Source organism: Bubalus bubalis, chromosome 3 (genome assembly GCF_019923935.1).
Source record: "Bubalus bubalis isolate 160015118507 breed Murrah chromosome 3, NDDB_SH_1, whole genome shotgun sequence".
Lineage (NCBI taxonomy): Eukaryota > Metazoa > Chordata > Mammalia > Artiodactyla > Bovidae > Bubalus > Bubalus bubalis.
Window position 1 is genome coordinate 161544905 of NC_059159.1, and position 13758 is coordinate 161558662.

Here is a 13758-nt window from a genome sequence, read left to right on the forward strand (position 1 = left end):
ACAGGAGAAAAAAAGGAAAGAAACAGGGCAATGAAAAAGTAAATTGTGACTAATTACTGGAAAGAGGCTAAAGGGAACTTCCTAGAATACTGGAAATGGTATATTTTGATCTACATCACATAAGTGTGTATATTTGTATCTGTGAAAATAAGTGTATATATACATGAAAGGAGGCAATGGCACCCCACTCCAGTACTCTTGCCTGGAAAATCCCATGGATTGAGGAGCCTGGAAGGCTGCAGTCCATGGGGTCGCTGAGGGTCAGACACGACTGAGCGACTTCACTTTCACTTTTCACTTTCATGCATTGGAGGAGGAAATGGCAACCCATTCCAGTGTTCTTGCCTGGGGAATCCCAGGGATGGGGGAGCCTAGAGGGCTGCCGTCTATGGGGTCACACAGGGTCGGACACAACTGAAGTGACTTAGCAGTATACATGAAAGGGAACCTTTAAACTAAATACAAGATTAATTCACTTCCCATATTTTCATATTCTATGCCTGATCAAAATGCAAAATATCGATGACCAATGCTCAGTCCCTACTCCAGAGATTGTAATTTAATGGAATGTTCTCCAAGTTTCCTGATGATTCTCTTGTGCAGTCAGGGTTGAGAAGCACTGTCTTGGAGGACAGGACCAACCTTGGTGTGAACCTCAGGCTAGAGGGAAGAGGAGTCACAGGGACTGTACAGTTAATGGGAGGTCCAACCCACTGGGGTTTGGCACTTGAGTTTCCTTGGCACTGGTGGTGATGGTTGACTGGTCTGGGGATCTTGCCAGCCTGTGGTGGGTGGTCAGCAGAGACAAGCCTGGTACTGAGGGGGCAGTTTGCCTCAGGCTGTGAGTTTAGCCTCACGTATTGAGGGCAGCATCAGAAGAGGACTGCAAGGCTCCTGGAGAATCTGGTAGGTGGAGCCCGAGGCAGGGACAGGAACCCACAGCTGGGGCAGGAGTGAGGTTGGGCTCTCGCATGCGAAAAGAAAATCAAAATGCGGTTCATATTGCTACAAGAGCTCTCTGAAGTGGACCTGAGAGGCCATGAAGGGAGTGTGACGTACAGGGCTCAGCTGTATGGAATCTGACCTTTTGACCTGATCATGCAAATATCTGCCAGAAACTGAGAGTACATATCAGACGTTACTCTAAAATAACTCCTGTTGGTCTATTTATAGAACCCCTACCAAAAAGCAAGTTGTGATTCCTTAAGGACAAATATTTTCTGACATTTGTCAGAGTTGATCACAATTCTTACCAGACAACTGGTAATTAGTTGACGTAGAGTTCATTTACAGTGTTTTAGTATCTGCTATATTAAAGAGCAGAGACATTGCTTTGTCAACAAAGGTCCATCTAGTCAAGGCTATGGTTTTTCCAGTAGTCATGTATGGATGTGAGAGTTGGACTATAAAGAAAGCTGAGCGCTGAAGAATTGATGCTTTTGAACTGTGGTGTTGGAGAAGACTCTTGAGAGTCCCTTGGACTGCAAGGAGATCCAACCAGTCCATCCTAAAGGAGATCAGTCCTGGGTGTTCATTGGAAGGACTGATGTTGAAGCTGAAACTCCAATACTTTGGCCACCTGATGTGAAGAGCTGACTCATTTGAAAAGACCCTGATGCTGGGAAAGATTGAGGGTAGGAGAAGAAGGGGACGACAGAGGATGAGATGGTTGGATGGCATCACCAACTCAATGGACATGGGTTTGGGTGGACTCCAGGAGTTGGTGATGGACAGGGAGGCCTGGTGTGCGGCAGTTCATGGGGTCGCAGAGTCAGACATGACTGAGCGACTGACCTGAACTGACTGATACTTTCTTTTTAATAATCTTTTCCATCATGATTTATCACAGGATAGTGAATATAGTTCCCTCTGTGATACAGTAGGACCTTGTTGTTTATCTGTCCTGTATATAATAGTTTATCCATCCCATGTATAATAGTTGTAATCCCCTACTCCCCACCCTTCCCTCCCTCTCTCCCCTGGGCAACCACGAGTCTGCTCTCTGTGAGTCTGTTTCTGTTTCATAGATAAGTTCATTTGTGTCATATCTTTTTATTTATTTAATTTTTGGTTGTGCTGTTTGTTGCTCTGCATGGGCTTTCTCTTGTGCAGAGTGGGGGCTGCTCTTTGCTGGGGTGCCAGGCCTCTCACTGTGGTGGTTTCTCTTGTTGCAGAGCACATGCTGTAAGCTCATGGCCGTCAGTAGTTGCAGCACACAAGGCTCAGTAGTTGTGCTCTAGAGCCCTAGAGCTCGGGATCAGTAGTTGGGGCACATGGGCTTAGTTGCCACACAGCATGTGGAATCTTCCTGGACCAGGGATCAACCCCTTGTTACCTGAATGTCAGGCAGATTCTTATCCACTGTATCACCAGAGAAGGCCTGTATCATATTTTAGATGTCACATATATAAGGGATATAATATTCATCTTTCTCTTTCTGACTGACTTCACTTAGCATAAAAATCTCTATTTGCATCCATGTTGTTGAACATGGCATTAGTCCATTCCTTTTTATGGCTCAGTAGTATTCCATGAGGAGTCTGCCCCAGTGACTCAGAGGTTAAAGTGTCTGCCTGCAATGAGGGAGACCTGGGTTCAATCCCTGGATCCAGAAGACCCCCTGGAGAAGGAAATGGCAACCATTCCAGTATTCTTGCCTGGAGAATCCATTGGATGGAGGAGCCTGGTGGGCTACAGTCCTCGGGGTCGCAAAGAGTCAGACACGACTAAGCAATACACAGAAGAACTATACAAAAAAGATTTTCATGACCCAGATAACCATGATGGTGTGATCACTCACCTAGAGCCAGACATCATGGAATGAGGAGTCAAGTGAGCCTTAGGAAGCATCACTATGAACAAAGCTAGTGGAGGTGATGGAATTCCAGCTGAGCTATTTCAAATCCTGAAAGATGATGCTGTGAAAGTGCTGCACTTAATATGCCAGCAAATTTGGAAAACTCAGCAGTGGCCACAGGACTGGAAAAGGTCAGTTTTCATTCCAATCCCAAAGAAAGGCAATGCCAAAGAATGCTCAAACTACTGCACAATTGCACTCATCTCACACACTAGTAAAGTAATGCTCAAAATTCTCCAAACCAGGCTTCAGCAATACGTCAACTGTGAACTTCCTGATGTTCAACCTGGTTTTAGAAAAGGCAGAGGAACCAGAGATCAAATTGCCAACATCCACTGGATCATCAAAAAAGCAAGAGAGTTCCAGAAAAACATCTACTTCTGCTTTATTGACTATGCCAAAGCCTTTGACTGTGTGGATCACAATAAACTGTGGAAAATTCTGAAAGAGATGTGAATACCAGACCACCTGACCTGCCTCTTGAGAAACCTGTATGCAGGTCAGGAAGCAACAGTTAGAACTGGACATGGAACAACAGACTGGTTCCAAATAGGAAAAGGAGTATGTCAAGGCTGAATATTGTCACCCTGCTTATTTAACTCATATGCAGAGTACATCATGAGAAACGCTGGCCTGGAAGAAACATGAGCTGGAATCAAGATTGCCGGGAGAAATATCAATAACCTCAGATATGCAGATGACACCACCCTTATGGCAGAAAGTGAAGAGGAACTAAAAAGCCTCTTGATGAAAGTGAAAGAGGAGAGTGAAAAAGTTGGTTTAAAGCTCAACATTCAGTAAACTAAGATCATGGTATCTGGTCCCATCACTTCATGGGAAATAGATGGGGAAACAGTGGAAACAGTGTCAGACTTTATTTTTTTGGCTCCAAAATCACTGCAGATGGTGATTGCAGCCATGAAGTTAAAAGACACTTACTGCTTGGAAGGAAAGATATGACCAACCTGAATAGCATATTTAAAAGGAGAGACATTACTTTGCCAACAAAGCTTCGTCTAGTCAAGGCTATGGTTTTTCTAGTAGTCATGTATGGATGTGAGAGTTGGACTGTGAAGAAGGCTGAGCACCGAAGAACTGATGCTTTTGAACCATGGAGTTGGAGAAGACTCTTGAGAGTCCCTTGGACTGCAAGGAAATCCAACCAGTCCATTCTAAAGGAGATCAGTCCTGGGTGTTCTTTGGAAGGACTGATGCTAAAGCTGACACTCCAATACTTTGGCCACCTCATGCGAAGAGTTGACTCATTGAAAAAGACTCTGATGCTGGGAGGGATTGGGGGCAGGAGGAGAAGGGGACGACAGAGGATGAGATGGTTGGATGGCATCACGGACTCAATGGACATGAGTTTGAGTGAACTCTGGGAGTTGGTGACGGACAGGGAGGCCTGGCATGCTGCAGTCCATGGGGTCGCAAAGAGTCAGACATGACTGAGCAACTGAACTGAACTGAAAGCTTTTGACTGTGTGGATCACAACAAATTGTGGAAAATCCTTCAAGAGATGGGAATACCAGACCACCTTACCTGCCTCCTGAGAAACCTATATGCAAGTCAAGAAGCAACAGTTAGAACTGGACATGAAACAACCGACTGGTTCCAAATCAGGAAAGGAGTATGTCAAGGCTACATATTGTCACCCTGCTTATTTAACTTATATGCAGAGTACATCATGCGAAATGCCAGGCTGGATGAGCACAAGCTGGAATCAAGATTGCCAGAAGAAATATCAATAACCTTAGATATGCAGATGATACCACCCTTATGGCTGAAAGCAAAGAAGAGCTAAAGAGCCTCTTGATGAAAGTGAAAGTTGGCTTAGAACTCAACATTCAGAAAACTAAGATCATGGCATTTTATCCCATCACTTCCTGGCAAATAGATGGGGAAACAGTGGAATGTTTCCCCATCGTTTCCAAACAATGAAAACAATGAGAGACTATTTTTCTTGGGCTCCAAAATCACTGAAGATGGTGACTGTAGCCATGGAATTAAAAGACACTTGCTCCTTGGAAGAAAAGCTATGAGCAACCTAGACAGCATATTAAAAAGCAGAGACATTACTTTGCCAACAAAGGTCCATCTAGTCAAGGCTGTGGTTTTTCCAGTAGTCATGCATTGATGTGAGAGTTGGACTATAAAGAAAGCTGAGTGCTGAAGAATTGATGCTTTTGAACTGTGGTGTTGGAGAAGACTCTTGAGAGTCCCTTGGACTGCAAGGAGATTCAACCAGTCCATCCTAAGGGAGATCAGTCCTGGGTGTTCATTGGAAGGACTGATGCTGAAGCTGAAACTCGTACTTTGGCCACCTGATGCAAAGAGCTGACTCATTGGAAAAGACCCTGATGCTGGGAAAGATTGAAGGCAGGAGGAGAAGGGGATGACAGAGGATGAGATGGTTGGATGGCATCACCGACTCAATGGACATGGGTTTGGGTGGACTCTGGGTGTTGGTGATGGACAGGGAGGCCTGGTGTGCTGCAGTTCATGGGGCCAAAAAGAATCTGACTCGAATGAGTGACTGATCTGAACTGAACATGAAGGTTCCCAGTCCATGTTGTCGCAAAGAGTCAGACACAACTGAGCGACTAAACCTACCAGTACTGAACCATTCCATTGTATATAGGTACCACATCTTCTTTATCCATTCATCTGTCAATGGGCATTTAGATTGTTTCCATTTTCTTGGCTATTGTAAATAGTGCTTCTATGAACATTGAGGGTGCATGTATCTTTTCAAATTATAGTTTTATCTGGATATGCCCAGGAGTGGGATTGCTAGATTGTATGGTAGTTTTAGGGCTTCCCAGATGGTGCTAGTGGTAAAGAACCCACCTGCCAGTACAGGAGATATGAGATGTGAGTTCAGTCCCTCAGTCGGGAAGATCCCCTGGAGGAGGGCGTGCAACCCACTCCAGTATTCTTGCTTGGGAATTCCCATGGACAGAGGAGCCTGGCAGACTATAGTCCATGGAGTCACAAAGAGTCAGACAGGACTGAGCACAACAGTGTACCTAACATACTGGAATGTGGCTGCCTGAGGTTACCTCTTGTTTTGCAATTTGCTGGGTGTGCCACCTTGAACAAGTTATATAACCGTGTTAGAACTAATGGCCTTAAATTGAGGGTACACCACTCACAAGTTGGGATGCAGAGGTCTTTATTTTTTTCTTTTATTGGGGTATCATTGCTTTGCAGTGTTACATTCATTTCTGCTGTACAATAAAGTGATTCAGCTATATGTATACATATGTCCTCCCTCTTAGACCTCCCACCGCCACCCGCATCCCACCCCTCTAGGTCATCACAGAGCACCAAGCTGAGCTTCCTGTGCTGGGAGCGGCTCCCCACTAGCTTTCTGTTTTACCCATGGCCGCGCATAGATGTCAGTGCCGCTCTCCCAGTTCATCCCACCCTTCCCTTCCCCCGCCCTGTGTCCACATGTCCCTTCTGTACATCTGCATCTCTATTCCTGCACTCGAAATGGGTTCATCTGTACGTTTCTCTAGATTCCACATATATGCGTTTAATATATGGTTTTTCTGGGATGCAGAGATCTTAAACAGGATAGTCCCCCCCCCCCCCACAAGAAGAAAGGTTCCCTCAGGAAGGACCCGCTCCTAGAGGTAGTAACACTACAGAACATTTCTAACATTTCCAGAAAGCCAAAAGAATGTTTGAATGCCTCTCTCAAAACCCAAGAAAATAATAAAATCAGGTTTAAAACCTTTTTTTTTCCCCCAAAATAATATATAAGGTCAAAAAAAGAGGCCAGGCATGAAGTGTTAGGTAGTGGTTATGTGATGCCTCTCTGGGGCACTGTTTCTCGCACAGCCAGCGGGACACGTGGAGGGTGTTACATTCAGACGCAGCATTTGACTCTAGCTCCCAAGGATGGGAGGAACTGAACTATCAGTGCCCTTGCTTCCATCATCCCCACCAGCCTCCTTTATCAGCCACTGTGGGGGAACTCCCTCACCATATACACGCAGAGGTGTCAGCACACTGTTGACCAGAGACGTATTAATACGTCTCTACAGAGCAATGCAATTAACATCACCGTGTGAAGTCGTTAGAGCGTAGACTTGATCAAGGGTTCACTACACAACTTAGGATTGTCATCATCATTCACACCTTGCACCATTAGGTTTTTTTTCCAGCCTCCTGTATATTTTAAATGCAAGTCTATTACCGTAGAATTTTCAAAAGTGACACGTTGTGAGATTGTGAGTGAAGAATTTTTCAGTGAATTTTAAGCAGATACTTTCTCTGATTGAGCGACATATAGGCTTAGTGTCTCAGAAGATGAGAGTTCTTCAGAATATAGTTCTGATTCAGACAGTGTGAATATTAGATCAATAAGAAGACAGAAAGCCTTAGTGACTGATTTGATACGGAAAGTGAGGATGAAACTCCCAGTGCTGGAGAAGACTTTATAGATGTGTTGGGTGTAACAATTGAATGTTTAGTTCAATCAGTTCAGTTCAGTCGCTCAGTCGTGTCTGACTCTTTGCGACCCCAGGAACAGCAGCACGCCAGGCCTCCCTGTCCATCACCAACTGTCGGAGTCTACCCAAACCCCTGTCCATCGAGTCGGTGATGCCATCCAACCATCTCATTCTCTGTCGTCCCCTTCTCCTCCTGCTTTCAATCTTTCCCAGCATCAGGGTCTTTCCCAATGAGTCAGCTCTTTGCATCAGGTGGCCAAAATATTGGAGCTTCAGCATCAGTCCTTACAATGAATATTCAGGACTGATCTCCTTGCAGTCCAAGGGACTCTCAAGAGTCTTCTCCAACACCACAGTTCAAAAGCAACAATTGAATGTAATAACCCGCAAAATGGTCATGAAATAACAATAATTTTTGACTGGCCAAAATAAAAATCACCAGCCACAGGCATTAGTTTCTACAAAAATCTCCCAGTCAGTAGTAACATAACAAAACCCTAGTTTATGAGGAAGCAGGTACTGTGGAAGAAACCCTTTTTCTTAAATTGGTGTGAGCCATGGCAGCAAGAGTGCTGGAGGCACCTCCCTGGGGAGCCTGAGTGCATAGGGAGGAGGCCAGATGGGCCGTGGACAGGTTGCTGTATTTCCTGTCAGTTTGCCTGGAATCCAGATGCCTGGGAAGTTCTCGACTTAGAAAATGGCTGGGGATTTTGGTACTTTTTTTGTGTGTGCCCAATCAACAGCTCAGCTTCTGGAGGTAAATTCTCCCTTCCACCTAGGGTTCTGTGTGTGTGCGCACGTGCATAGCCACCTAGGGGTCTACTGCAGGATTAATTTCCTACTAAGAAGAAACAGTCATCTCAGTCCAGACACAGTCAGGGTGGTGACAGTGTCTTACCTCTGCTCACAGCCCCCACTCAGTCTGATACATCCAGGAGGTGGGTTGGGACAGGGGCTACCCTATTGAACAGCTGCTACAATATGAGAGTCGTGGTGCCCATGGAATCGTCATTTTCCCCCAATGGTGTCTGTGATCCACAGCTGAAAACAAAAGGCACAAAGAATCCCCACGTGTTAAGAATTGCCAGGTCTGTAGCTCAGCTATAGTCCAAGGAGCTGCTGCTGCTGCTAAGTCACTTCAGTTGTGTCCGAGTCTGTGTGACCCCATAGACGGCAGCCCACCAGGCTCAGCCCTCCCTGGGATTCTCCAGGCAAGAACACTGGAGTGGGTTGCCATTTCCTTCATGAAATGCATGAAAGTGAAAAGTGAAAGTGAAAGTGAAGTCGCTCAGTCCTGTCCGACTCTTCCCGACCCCATGGGCTATAGCCCACCAGGCTCCTCCGTCCATGGGATTTTCCAGGCAAGAGTACTGGAGTGGGGTGCCATCGTCTTCTCCGAATCCGAGGAGCAGTGGTTTTCAAAATGTGTTTCCCAGTATGAGCATCACCAGGGACCTTGTTAGACATGCAGATTCTTGCCCCGCCCATTCACAGTTGCTGCTTGAGAGAGTGATGGGGTGGGGATCAGCCAGCAGTGGTTGAACAAGCCGTCCAGGTGATTCTGATGCCTGCCCACATTTGAGAAGCCCAGTGATGGGCGACAGATGCTCTTAATGTTTTGATGGACTGGGCATGAGACTGGCAGGAAGCTGCTCTTGAGGACTGACAAAGATTCCCTCCTTGACCAAACCCTAGCTAGGCTCCCCTGGGTCCTTTCTTTCTGACTAGCCCTCAGCTTTGCCCTTTGAAGACTTGAGCCCATGTGAACATGGTTTCTAAGGCAGCATCCTCAGGGACCCAAGCCCCCCTTAAAATGCCTGTCTGAGAAATTACAATGATGCCAAAAGAATTTTACTATTTTGTTACAGCCAACGCCTGGAGGAAAACAGGGCCCTTGTCTCCTGACCTCTGTGGGAGGTGGGTGCATGCTAAGTCGCCACAGTTGTGTCCAACTCTTTGCGACCCCATGGACCATAGCACGTCAGGCTCCTCTGTCCATGGGATTCTCCAGGCAAGAATACTGGAGTGGATTGCCATGCCCTCCTCCAGGGGGATCTTCCCGATCCAGGTATTGAACCCAAGTCTCTTATGTCTCACTGCATTGGCAAGTGGGTTCTTTACTACTGCGCCACCTGGGAAGCCCATAAGAACCTAATTTTGGTAGGTGCCAGTTAGCAAACCCAGATGGGTTTTACATGGACCCATCCCGCAATTCTCCTTTCTATAAGTTTTCATTTTCCTGACCACTGGATCCCTACTTCCCCACCTCCCTACTTCCTCATTCCCCCCCTTAAAACACTCAGTCTTTGCTGGACAAATGGAAGCTTTCAGTCCCCTATTGCAGTAGTGAACTAGTGATGAAAATCTGTGCCTAGCACTTTAACTAGTGTCCCGCTTCGTTGACCTTTGCAGGACATTCAGTATTTGCATAAAGGCCATTCCCTCTTCCCTATCCCTGGAAGTGAGCACAAGAGAGAGAGAGGCCTGAAGTTCAAAGAGGTTTTTTTCTTTTTTAGGTTGTTAGTATTTGCAAGAAAGGGGGCGGGGTGACACATTATTCCCCAATTGGATGATTGCTCAGCAAGTAGGCTTGCCCCAAGAGAAGGGGAGAGACCTCAGAGGGGAAAAAGTCAATATGGAACCTCCAAGGGGATAAGGTGTAAGGATGGTTATAGCATCTAGGTGCAGAAAATACCTCGTCTGTGTCTACGATACCTCGTCTGTTTCTACGAGCCTAAGTGGGCCAGCAGAGGGTAGATGAGACCTTGGCTATGAAGGTACAAAGAGATGTGGACCTCTGATGCAATTATAGGGGTGGGTGGCTGCCTGCGCCACCAAGCATAACCATTCTCAGGAGGGAGCCCCCGCACCACCCCCCGCCAAGGCAAAGGGAGCTGTTGCTGTGGAGTTTCTCATCTGCAGGAGCCTGTGGCGGCCACCGCCTGTCCACACCAACCTGCAGACCTCGAGCTAGGTTAGTGTAAAGATCAAGGCAAAAGAGACCCAAACTACACCACAGCCCGTCACACAAAGGGCCCTCCCTCTGTGGCCTGTGTCCTTCTACCCTAAAGCCAAAAAGCTGTGCACACGGAGGGGGGAGGGGTGTGTGAGCAAGATGACCACGCCCCTCCCTCTAATCTTAAAGGTGTAAATCAGGGCTGTGCTTGGGGGTGGGGAGGTTGGTGGGATCTGACTTGGATGGCGGTAGACTTTTACATTCGAATCGTTTCAAGTCTTAAGAACTAGGATGAAAGGGCTTTAAGGACGGAGTAATCTGGTGTGCTGCAGTCCATGGGGTCGCAGGGCTGAGCGACTGAACAATCAAGGGATAAGTTAGAGGAGCAGGCTTGAGGGGAGCCTGCCCCCTAGCGGGGATAGATTAGAATTGACTGCTAATGTGACAGATCCTTCCTTCCCCACCTCCCACACTCCACGGCCTTTTATCACCTTATTTTACAACTGGGCAATTTGCGGCTCCGAGCCTAACTGAGCTCAGGTCAGGTCTACCAATGGTAGTGCTGAGACTGGAGCCCAGATGCACCTGCCTCCAAGCCCCTGAAGACGGCACGTGGGCTGGAAGACTCAGTGACCCTAAGGTAAGCGACTGGAGGCAGGAGTTATTTTCTAGTTTAGGAAAACCTTCTGCCAATCCTGGGGAGAATGTGGAAAAAGAAGGTTAGCTCCAGCCCTGACTGTCAAGGGAGACAAAATCGAGTGGGTGGCCACAGGCCACAGGTCACTTGAGCCCTTTGCCACACAGGTTTGACTGCCTGTGGGTTAGGAGAAGTGGTTTGCCTATAATTGAGCAACAAAGATTGTTCTGGTCTAATGATCCTGGCAGAAGCAGCCTTGTGGGAAAGAGTGGAAGGATTCAAAGCCAGCCTTCCTCTTGCCCCTCTCCCTTCAAGCTCTACCACAGGGAACACTTAATCCTCAACTCCTCCCCAGGCACAAGGATGACCCCATCCCAGGAGAAGGCCATGCCTCTGGGGGCAAAGACGCTGTCAGCCTTGGTGGACATCAGCTGGCTCTGACTTGTACTTGCTAACATCCGGCATTGCTTCTTGGACTCTGGCCTGTTAAACCAGACAGAGGAAGGGTGCGGACTCTAGAAAGTGGGCATTTGGAGGTTTGCAGTTAGGGGAGTGACTCGTGCAAAATCTTGTTCTATCTCTTGCCTCTGAGTTCTGAGACTGGACATCCGGGACCCCCGTTCTCTCCTGGTCACTTCTCTTCAGTATCCTTGACTGTCTCCTCCTCCCTCTACCCCACTTCTTCTGAGTAAGGATTGGAAAAATCCTTAGAGATTTTTCAACTAAGTGCATTGGGAGTTTTCATTCTGGCCCTCATTCTGGACCCTGTCTTCTCTCTACACTCTGCATAGGTGCACCTTTCTCATTCTAAGCACCTCTACATACTCATGACACTTCAGTTCTTATGTCTAGCCCAGAACTCTGCTGCTGCTGCTGCTGCTGCTAAGTCGCTTCAGTCGTGTCCGACTCTGTGCGACCCCATAGACGGAAGCCCACCAGGCTCCCCCATCCCTGGGATTCTCCAGGCAAGAACACTGGAGTGGGTTGCCATTTCCTTCATGAAATGCATGAAAGTGAAAAGTGAAAGGGAAGTCGCTCAGTCATGTCTGACTCTTAGCGACCCCATGGACTGCAGCCTACCAGGCTCCTCCATCCATGGGATTTTCCAGGCAAGAGTACTGGAGTGAGGTGCCATTGCCTTCTCCGGCCCAGAACTCTAGTCTCATTTAAATACTTGCCTATGTGATATTTTCATTTGTGTGTCTCTAAGCATCTCTAACTCAGTATCCTTCGAATTTAGCTGGTAATTTTTCAGTAAATCCTGTTGATTCTATCTCCAAAATATATTTATGTCAAATGTGTCTACTTTCATTTGCTTTCTCTGCTCCCACTCATGCTTTACCTAACAGTGTCTTTCCACTGAACTTGCCCTGGTCCTTCTTTTCCCTGACATTGCTCTTTAGCATGACCATCAACTCATTCTCCACGAACAACCAGAGTCATCTGGTTAAACTGCAGGTCAAATCATTTTAGTCTCATTTGTAAATCCCTTAACAGCTACTTACTATATTCAAAATAATTGATTGTATCTAATATTGTGACCTAGCCCCTCACTACCAGTGTTGGTCATTACTTTTGTTCATCCATATTTCCTTTTACTCATCCATATTTCTGTTCTTTCTCTCCTTGCAGGCACATGGAATGATTGCATTTCCTTTATACCCATGAAGTGGAAATATGTCTGTGTTACTTGTTTTGGACAATGAAACATAAGCAAAGTGGTTTGAGAGCTGGTTCCTGACTCTTTAATATACTTTCTTCTTCTGCTACAGTAATTAGGGAAACCAGTGTTGATAAGGTGGTGCCACAAGATTGAAGAAGCTTGAATTAGTAGTCGTACTTGTAGGAGAGCTGGGCTGGAAGTTTGCCCATATCCGCAGTGAGATGTCTATGAGTGAACAAAAAGTAAGCTTGTATGGTGAGATTTGGAGCTTGTTTGTTACTCAGCAAAACATATCCTATCCTGATTACCATGGTAGAAAGAGGACTGACTTGTGGAAAGCCTCTTTAAAATAAAAGCAAAGGATAAAGTTGTTTTGTTTTCAGCAAAATGTCTTGTTTTTTATTAGACTGTAAAAAACTAACAACTGACTCATTAATTATTCACAAAAGGAATCAAAAGGAATCCCCAGGTTGGAGGGAGTTTCAGGGTGGCTCAAGGAGAAGGCACATACGTGTTTTTGAGAGAAAATGACGCTCCTAGCTAACAACTGTCCATGTGGGTGGGCAAGACTGAAGCACCACGGGGAAAAAGGAAGATGTGGGTAAAACTTTACAGAGAGAGAAGCTAGCATGGGGAAAAGTCACCTTAGGTGTGTTTAAGTGTGTTGATTAAAGGTAACCAGGGAAGATGCTTTCTTCCCCACTAACCAAGTAACAGTTGCTTCACTTTGGTTTAAAATATACCAGGAAGGATCTGAATGATTCAAATGTGGCTGAAAAGGGGGCAGTTTTTGAGGAACATATACTTTTCCAAGCAGGAACATTGCTTTGTTTTCTTCTCCGAGGCTTCTGTTACTATATATCTTCAGTGATGGGCAATGTTTAATTTGGAGAGAGAGAGATTGAGGAAGAGAAGGAGAGAGAAGACAAATAGGAAAGAAGAAAGGATGGAGGGAGAAGGGGAAAAGGAAATAAATCTATAATGAGGCTGGAATGTGCAGTCTCAATGAGGGGGGAGAGAAGACCAACTCTTCCCAAAGACCCTTAGGCACACAGAACAGCAGGTAGCCTTGTCTTGACCCTTTTTACCCAGGGTGACTATATTCTGGGAGGCCAGGGCTGAAATGCTGTGGTCACTGTGAATGACGGGAATGACTTCTAAGTGTGCCGGCCTCCAGGCAT

The 13758-nt window shown here is 46.3% G+C and overlaps 1 long non-coding RNA gene across 2 annotated transcripts; it reads left to right on the top strand.

The window, feature by feature from the left end:
- Positions 1-8651: 8651 nt before the first annotated feature.
- Positions 8652-13311, top strand: LOC123332950. 2 transcript variants are annotated; one of them, XR_006550155.2, is made up of 2 exons: positions 8652-9389; positions 12547-13311. It is a non-coding gene; the product is annotated as an uncharacterized LOC123332950 (long non-coding RNA). The 2 variants fall into 2 exon arrangements; XR_006550154.2 differs by lacking the exon at positions 8652-9389 and adding an exon at positions 9398-10295.
- The last annotated feature ends 447 nt before the right edge of the window (positions 13312-13758 follow it).